Raw genomic sequence first — 7,708 nt, 5'->3', positions numbered from 1 at the left:
CTGGGAACAATGGGAGGCAGTCACCATTTTGAAAGAGGACATCCTAACTGAGGGCAACGTTTGCCCTCCGTCCTACTGAGAATAACGGGAGATGATGGCTATTTTGAAAAAAAGGGCAACTCTTTGTGAGTTTCTCTGGAGAAGACTTCAGGTCTCTCTCTCTACTGACAAACTTTCAGCTGTGAAAAATAATGGCAAACAATGATCATTAATCCAAAATATTTTGTTTGAGGGGCAGTCTCTTCTCTTGTTTGCAGCTCTCTTTGCCGTTTGGATATGTCTTCCTGTGCATTTGCTCCCCTCCTTTAATTTTGGAGTTGTCTGCAAATTTGAGCATAGTTTAATTTTCGGTAAATAGTCACTCAACAAAGGAGGACACAAGTCAGTTGCCCAGAGGTTGGGGGAGGGGGGAGAAATACTTTTTAGTTGGTCATGAAGCCCTAAGAGGGTCCTGGTTTTGGCTAGACTTAGCAGGAAGTTACTGCCTGAAGACTGACATTCTGTCCCAGCTCTGGTACAGCTCCCCCTGCTGGATACTCACCAGGCTGCTGTTTGGGTCCTAATGGGGAACCATGTGCTCTTAAGCTTCCCTTGGTCTCGGAAGGATCCAGCAAGGTTTGTCTCTGAGTCTTTGGCCCCTCGGGCATGCTTAGTGGGCCCAGACTCTACCTATTGCCCCTTTAGATAAGTGGAGCTGGTGGTCCAGCTGACCCAGCTCCACATCCTGGCTGGTTCTGACCCCACAATACACACTGATAACCTCAGCAAACCTTTTCCCAGTGCTCCAAACTTGTGGGCAGTCTGGTTTACGGTGTCTCTCTCCAGGGCTATGTGATAATTGATGCACATAACACACAGGCTTTGCAAAGGTTTAACACAAATACTCTTTAGATACCCCAAGAAATGTACAGATTTAGACAAAAACAATAAAACACTTCTATGCCCTTGTCATTGTGGAGTCACAGGGTCTGGTCTGTGTCCCAGCCTGTAACAGGTCTCCTGGGAGTGACTCCTTTAGTGGGCTGGGCCCCAAGGGTGCATGCAGTCCACAGGCTTTGTAGGTTCCAAGACTGGGCTGTTGGCACCAGCAATCCCTGTCTCTCCATGGCTCCCTGCAGCAAATCCAGCCCAGTCAGACTCATGTGGGAGACTTGTACTGTCCCTTTCATGGTGCAGGGCTGTCAGTGAGTATTACAGCAACACAGGCAGCCTTTGCAAAACAAGGTACTATTTATTAGTCACCCGGCAACAGAATCTGAAAATCCTTAGTCAGCACAGAGAAATACAGGTTCAAGCATAGTTCATGCTAATTACCCCAGAGCTCAGCCAAGCTGTTGTGAACGCATGTGCAAGCTCTCATGCACTTTCTCTCACCTTCTTAGTTCCCAGGTGTCTATCCCTTCCTCCAGAAACCAACGCTTTATCCCCCCATCTCACATCTTCCAGTCATTTGATCTTGAGCTGGGGTCTTCGCTCAGTTTCACTGCTGAGAGGCAGGGAAATCCATCTCCCTCTGGGTTGTTGGTTTGTAGGTTTGTCAATGTGCTGGAGACTGGGTTTGGCCTGGGCTTCTCAGATTTTCCACTGACATGGAGTTGGCCTTGGCCAGTCCTTTTTAGTGATCCATTCAGGCTCAGACAACTGTGATATCCCTCCAATGGTGCTTCCATGTGCATAGAGAATAGTCAAGGTTTAACGACCCTCCATTGTTAGTCTGCGTCACTCCTCCTTGGAATTTCAGTCCAAGATGGAGGTAAAAGGTCAGCAGAGAAGGCAGAGTAGCCTCCCAATCAAAATGGCATTTATAGATTGATAATCTATATGGAGAGTTTATAATATCAAATGGGAATTCATAAATTGTACATAGACACAATCCCCTAATTGTCACATCTTCATTGAAAAAGGAGCTCTGCATAGCTCAGTGGGTATATCTATGCTGCAGTTAGATACTGCAGCTGGCCTATGTCAGCTGACTTGAGCTCTGGCTGTTTAATTGCAGTGTAGACAGTTGGGTGTGGGCTGAAGCCTGGGCTCCAGACCCTGGGAGGGGGAAGGTTCTAGGGATCAGGCTCCAGCCTGAGCCTGAACGTCTACACCACAATTAAACACCCCATAGGCCTGAGTCAGCTGACAGGGGTCAGTCATGGGTTTTTAAATGCAGTATAGACATACCCACTGTAAGAACCACTGGCTTAGCTCAGAATTTTGTTAAGACTTGTAAACGTGCTTATTGACCAGCTTCTGATCTTGCATACACCAGTGTAAGTCTGGAGTAAATGGAGCAAGATCCAGATTTATTCCAGTTTTACAGCAGGATAAGAATCTGATGAGAATCTGACCCATTTTCCTCTTTCCCAGTAGTGTTGAGGAAACTCTAATGGGACTTTGACAGGTGCAATAACATGCATCCTGCATTGCACCAAGGGGGATGGGTTTGTAGTCCCTCCACTTTCTCTGGCACCTGCCAAGATTTCCGTTATCTCACAGTGGCACAAGTATAGCAGGCTCCCTTACAAGGTCAGAGATCTTTCCGTGCAGGAGCAGTGGAAGCTCCCTAAAAGTGGGGGAGGGCATACTGGTACCTGAACCGTGGCATTGTTCCTGCCACCACCCCTTCCCCTCTGAGGCCCTGCCCCTGCTTGCTCCTCTCCCTCCCCACATTGCTTGCCCTTACAGCCAGTAAAGAGGGAGAGTGTAGCCCTCCCACTTTTAAAAGTGATGGGGCCATGGCCCTCTAGCCCCCTCTGTTCTGGCATGCCTATTTCAGTGCCCATGTCCACAAAGACAAAAATGTTCAAAACAAGGTGCTTAACATTAACTACTTAAATCCATAAGAATGGCCATGCTGACTCAGAGCAAGGGTCCATCTAATCCAGTATCTTGTCTTCTGATAGTGGCTGGTGCCAGATGCTTCAGAGGGAATGAACAGAACAGGATCCACCCCGTTTCCAATCCCAGCTTCTGGCAGGCAGAGGTTTAGGGACACCCAGAGCATGGGGTTGTATACCTGACCATCTTGTCTAATAGTCATTGATGGACCTGTCTTCCAGGAACGTATCTAATTCTTTTTTAATCCAGTTATACTTTGGCCTTCATAACTTCCCCTGGCAACAAGTTCCAGAGTTTGACTGCGCATTATGTGAAGATGTACTTAGGTTTGTTTTAAACCTGCTGCCTATCAATTTCATTGGGTGACCCCTAGTTCTTGTATTATCTCTATTCACTTTCTCCACACCATTCATGGTTTTATAGATCTCTATCATATTCTCCCTTAGTTGTTTTTTTCCTAAACTGAACAGTCCCAGTCTTTTTAATCTCTCCTTGTATGGAAAATGTTCCATACTCCCAGTCATTTTTGTTGCCCTTCTCTGTACCTTTTCTGTTTTTATATATATATATATATATATATATATATATTTTTTTTTTTTGAGATAGCGTGATCAGAACTACATGCTTCAGAGTAACAGCCGTGTTAGTCTGTATCCGCAAAAAGAAGAACAGGAGTACTTGTGGCACCTTAGAGACTAACAAATTTATTAGAGCATAAGCTTTCGTGGACTACAGCCCACTTCTATATGCATCCGAAGAAGTGGGCTGTAGTCCACGAAAGCTTATGCTCTAATAAATTTGTTAGTCTCTAAGGTGCCACAAGTACTCCTGTTCTTCTTTTTGAGAACTACATGCGGTATTCAAGGTGTGGGCATACCATGGATTTAGACTGACATATTTTGTCTTATTATCTCTCTCTTTCCTAATGGTTCCTAACATTGTTAGCTTTCTTGACTGCCACTGCACATTGAGCAGGTGTGCTCAGAGAACTGTCCACGATGAATGCAAAATCTTTTTTAAGTGGTAACAGCTAATTTAGACCCCAACATTTTGTATGTATAGTTGGGATTATGTTTTCCAATGTGCATTACTTTGCATTTATCAACATTGAATTTCATCTGTCATTTTGTTGCCCAGTAACCAGGTTCTGCGATCCCTTTTTAACTCTTTGCAGTCTGCTTTGGATTTAACTCTTGAGTAGTTTGGTATTATCTGCAAACTTTTCCACCTCACTGTTTACCTCCCTTTTCTAGATCATTGATGAATATATCGAACAGAACAGGTCCCAAAAGAACAGGGGACCCCACTATTTACCTCCCTCCATTGTGAAAACTGACCATTTATTCCTACCTGTTGATTCCTATCTTTTAAACCAGTTACTGATCCATGAGAGGACCTTCCCTCTTATCCCATAACTGCTTACTTTGCTTAAAAGCCTTTGGTGTGGGACTTTGTAAGCTTTCTGTTAGGGCACCCCCTGTGGCAGCATTAGGGGATTGGTACACCTGCCAGTTGAAGTGGTCGGCAGCCTGGCTTGCAGTCACACAATTGACAGTTCAACCTGCAGGGTGCAGGTTCAGTATGTTAACAGGTAGTCTATATCTCAGGCCTGCTAAGATGAGGGCTGAGCAAACAAACAGGCAGCATTTTCGGCCTTCCGGGCAAAAGGTTAGCATGCACCCAGCCCCACATACAGGGCCAAGGGGAGCCAGGCCCATCCTGCTCCACTGAGTCCCTGCCCAGAGCCCTAGAAGTGATGGGTAATCCTACATGGGGTCAGTGGGGAAACATGCTGTAGTAGGAACAGGGCCTGAAACATAAGCCCATGTATCAGAGGCCTGATATGAGGCCTCCGCTAAAGTAGTCAAAACCTTGCTGATATAAAAGAAAGTTAAGTTGTGAGCAAGAGGAAGGCCCTGCTCAGAGAATTTAGCTAGCATAGGGCTGATATTGCAAAAACACATATTCCTAAGAGGTGCTAGGCACAAAACACTCACACAAGCACATTCCAGAAGGGTGGTACCAGAACACCCTGATAAACATTCCCCAAAGATAACAGGAACATGCTGACACAGCTTAAGGATAAGGTCAGGATGACAGCATGAAGAATAGAGCTGTTTTGATCAAACCTACAGGTACAAGGCAATGGGTGGCACCCTAATACATCAGATACGTCAAGGGTGATACGTAACTTGTTTGTATCAGTATATAAAGATGTATCTCAGAGGAAGTGTCTTTATCCAGCTGAGGGGGCAGTGGAAAGTCCCGCCACTGACAGCTACATCCATTGTCATGGGCATACGTGTTAGTGTACCTGTAACCATTGAGCAGGGGCATTAGCACTGTGCTTTGTCGGTAATAAACCTGGCCAGGCGCCTTCGCTATTAAACCAAGTCTGGTGGTCTTATTGGGTAGTTTGATCGGAGCCTGCTGCACGGGCTATCTAGCTAGAGTCAGTGCAGCATGCAGAGAGAGCACACGCACGCAGCCGAACATCTGACGAGACATGTGACTGTTGCCTCACGTCTCAGCAGTACAACCAGACCAACTTCTTGTTTCCCTGGGCTATTTCCTGCTGGCGCTGCTCCATCACCACTTTGACCTGGTTCTCAGACTTGTGGTCAGGCAGCCCTTCCTCCTGTCTCCTGGGGTAGTGGTCTGTCTTTTCTTTCTGCTGCCGGTCACAGGCTCGACTGAGGGCTCAACTCCCTGGGAGGGACGTCTGCCTCCTTCTCTGGTCCATCCCCAACTAGCTACAGGACCCTGCTCCTATACTTCCTGCCATGCCCCTGCCTTTCCTGTGAATGAGGTGGTGTTAGCTGCACCCACCAGGGGGAATTAACCCCCTCTGTACTGGAGGGAGGCCACTCTGCCTCACTACAGACCTTGTCAAAGGCTTTCTGAAAGTACAAGTACACTACATGAACTGGATCACCCTTTCCTCATGCTCTTTATACACTCAAATAATGCTAATAGATTGGTGAGGCACAATTTCCCTTTACCCATATTGACTCTTCTCTAATATAGTTTGTTCATTTATGTGTCTGATAATTCTGTTCTTTACTATAATTTCAACGAATTTGCCTGGCATTGAAGTTAGTTTACCAGCCTGTAATTGCCAGGATCACCTCTGAAGCATTTCTTAAAAATTGACATTGCATTAACTTTCCTCCAGTTATCTGGTAGAGGGGCTAATTTAAGCGATAGGTTACATTACCACACTTATACAATTTTAGAAATGTAGGGCTTGACATGACCTCGAGAGATCATCTAGTCCAAGCCCCTGCACTGAGGCAGGACCAAGTCTACTTAGACCATTTTTGACAGATGTTTATCTAACCTGTTCTTAAAAGCCTCTAATGAGGAGGATTTCACAACCTCCCTTGGAAATCTATTCCATTGCTTAACTATCCTTATAGTTAGAAAATTCCCCCCCAAATATCTTACCTAAATCAATCAGATTCAGGAGAACAGTTTATAACATCACCTTTATAAGAGCCCTTAACGTATGCCAACATATGATATGCCAACAGAATGTGTCAGAATTTTAAGTGTTATCTTTACAGTCCATGTAAAATTAAATTTACGCTAAATAATTTCATTAGTTAGGCTCTAAGTGGCACATAACACATACATGGCTATTTTTTTTCTCTAAAAGAAGAAGGGGGGTGGGGAAAGACTAGGCTCTGACTTCTTACTGGTACTGTATGGTTTGCTGAAAATATTCTCTCAATATGTCATCACAGAATGATACATGCTGGGATTTCAGCAAAGTGTCAAAACTTAAAAAAAAAGCTAGGTTAAAACTATTACTGTGCTACTACTTTACTCTGGGCAAGGTGGAGGTCACTAGATGGGGAGGCAAGACATAGCCCCCATTCCCAAAGGAGTATTCCATCCACAGCTGGCTCAGAGAGAAAAGGACCAGATGATGATGGGCAATCACTCTTTACTGAGTATGATCATCTTCCATGGGAGTTATGGGTCCTCAGGTGGCTAATAAGGCCAATCCTTGAACCACAAGTTCTATTACAATGAGGGCAGATGTTTTCAGGCTCAGCAGGAGGCTGTTGACCATGACTGGAAACCAGTCTCCTTCCTCCTGCGCCTCTTGTCCTCTTCAGCTTGTCGGTGAGCAAGTTCAAAATGCAGGGGACCACCATCTAGGACTTCACTCCATTTTAAGCGATCCTGGGCAAATGTCTCCCAAGTGTCAATATTACACCTTTTTAGGTTGTCCTTCAGCAAGAACCAGATATACTACTGGTAGACTAGAGGTTGCCAAACTTTTTATTAAGTCGACCCACCAATTCCATTTTGTCTTTTTTTTTTATTAAATGACCCACCATTACACATATGTCCTCTCTGCCCCAGCCCTGCAACCCTAATCCAGGCACAATGCAGAGGGAAGGCCTGAGAAGAAGGGGTTGGAAAGTGACCCCGCTCCTCATTCACTTCACTGTGGCAGCTCCTGTCCTGTGGGAGGTGTTATGGGAGGCTCCCCCTCCGCCAGTTGGGCCAAATTTGAGTGGCATCGCGACGTGGAGCATGGGGTCACAGCAATCAATCAAGAGTGGCCAGGCCAAATTTAAGTGATGCTATGCCCCTGGTCACATCACCAGAGCAGGGAGCTGGGCTTAGTCCCGTAGAATAGGAACTGTTGCTGCAGGGTGGGCTTGCTCTCCAGTCCTCCCTCTGCCCCATACCTCCCCCACCCACAGTGGGCCAGGAATAGCGTATGTTTGCCCAGGCCAGGGCCCAGTGATGGGTTAATCCAGCCCTGAATGTGGCAATCCATCTAGAATCTTCCCATGACCCACTGGCGGGTCAAGACCTACCATTTGGGAAATACTGCACTAGACCACTGGTCATCCCCCTC

This window comes from Chrysemys picta, chromosome 12 (assembly GCF_011386835.1).
Source record: "Chrysemys picta bellii isolate R12L10 chromosome 12, ASM1138683v2, whole genome shotgun sequence".
Lineage (NCBI taxonomy): Eukaryota > Metazoa > Chordata > Testudines > Emydidae > Chrysemys > Chrysemys picta.
This window is presented reverse-complemented; position numbering follows the sequence as displayed.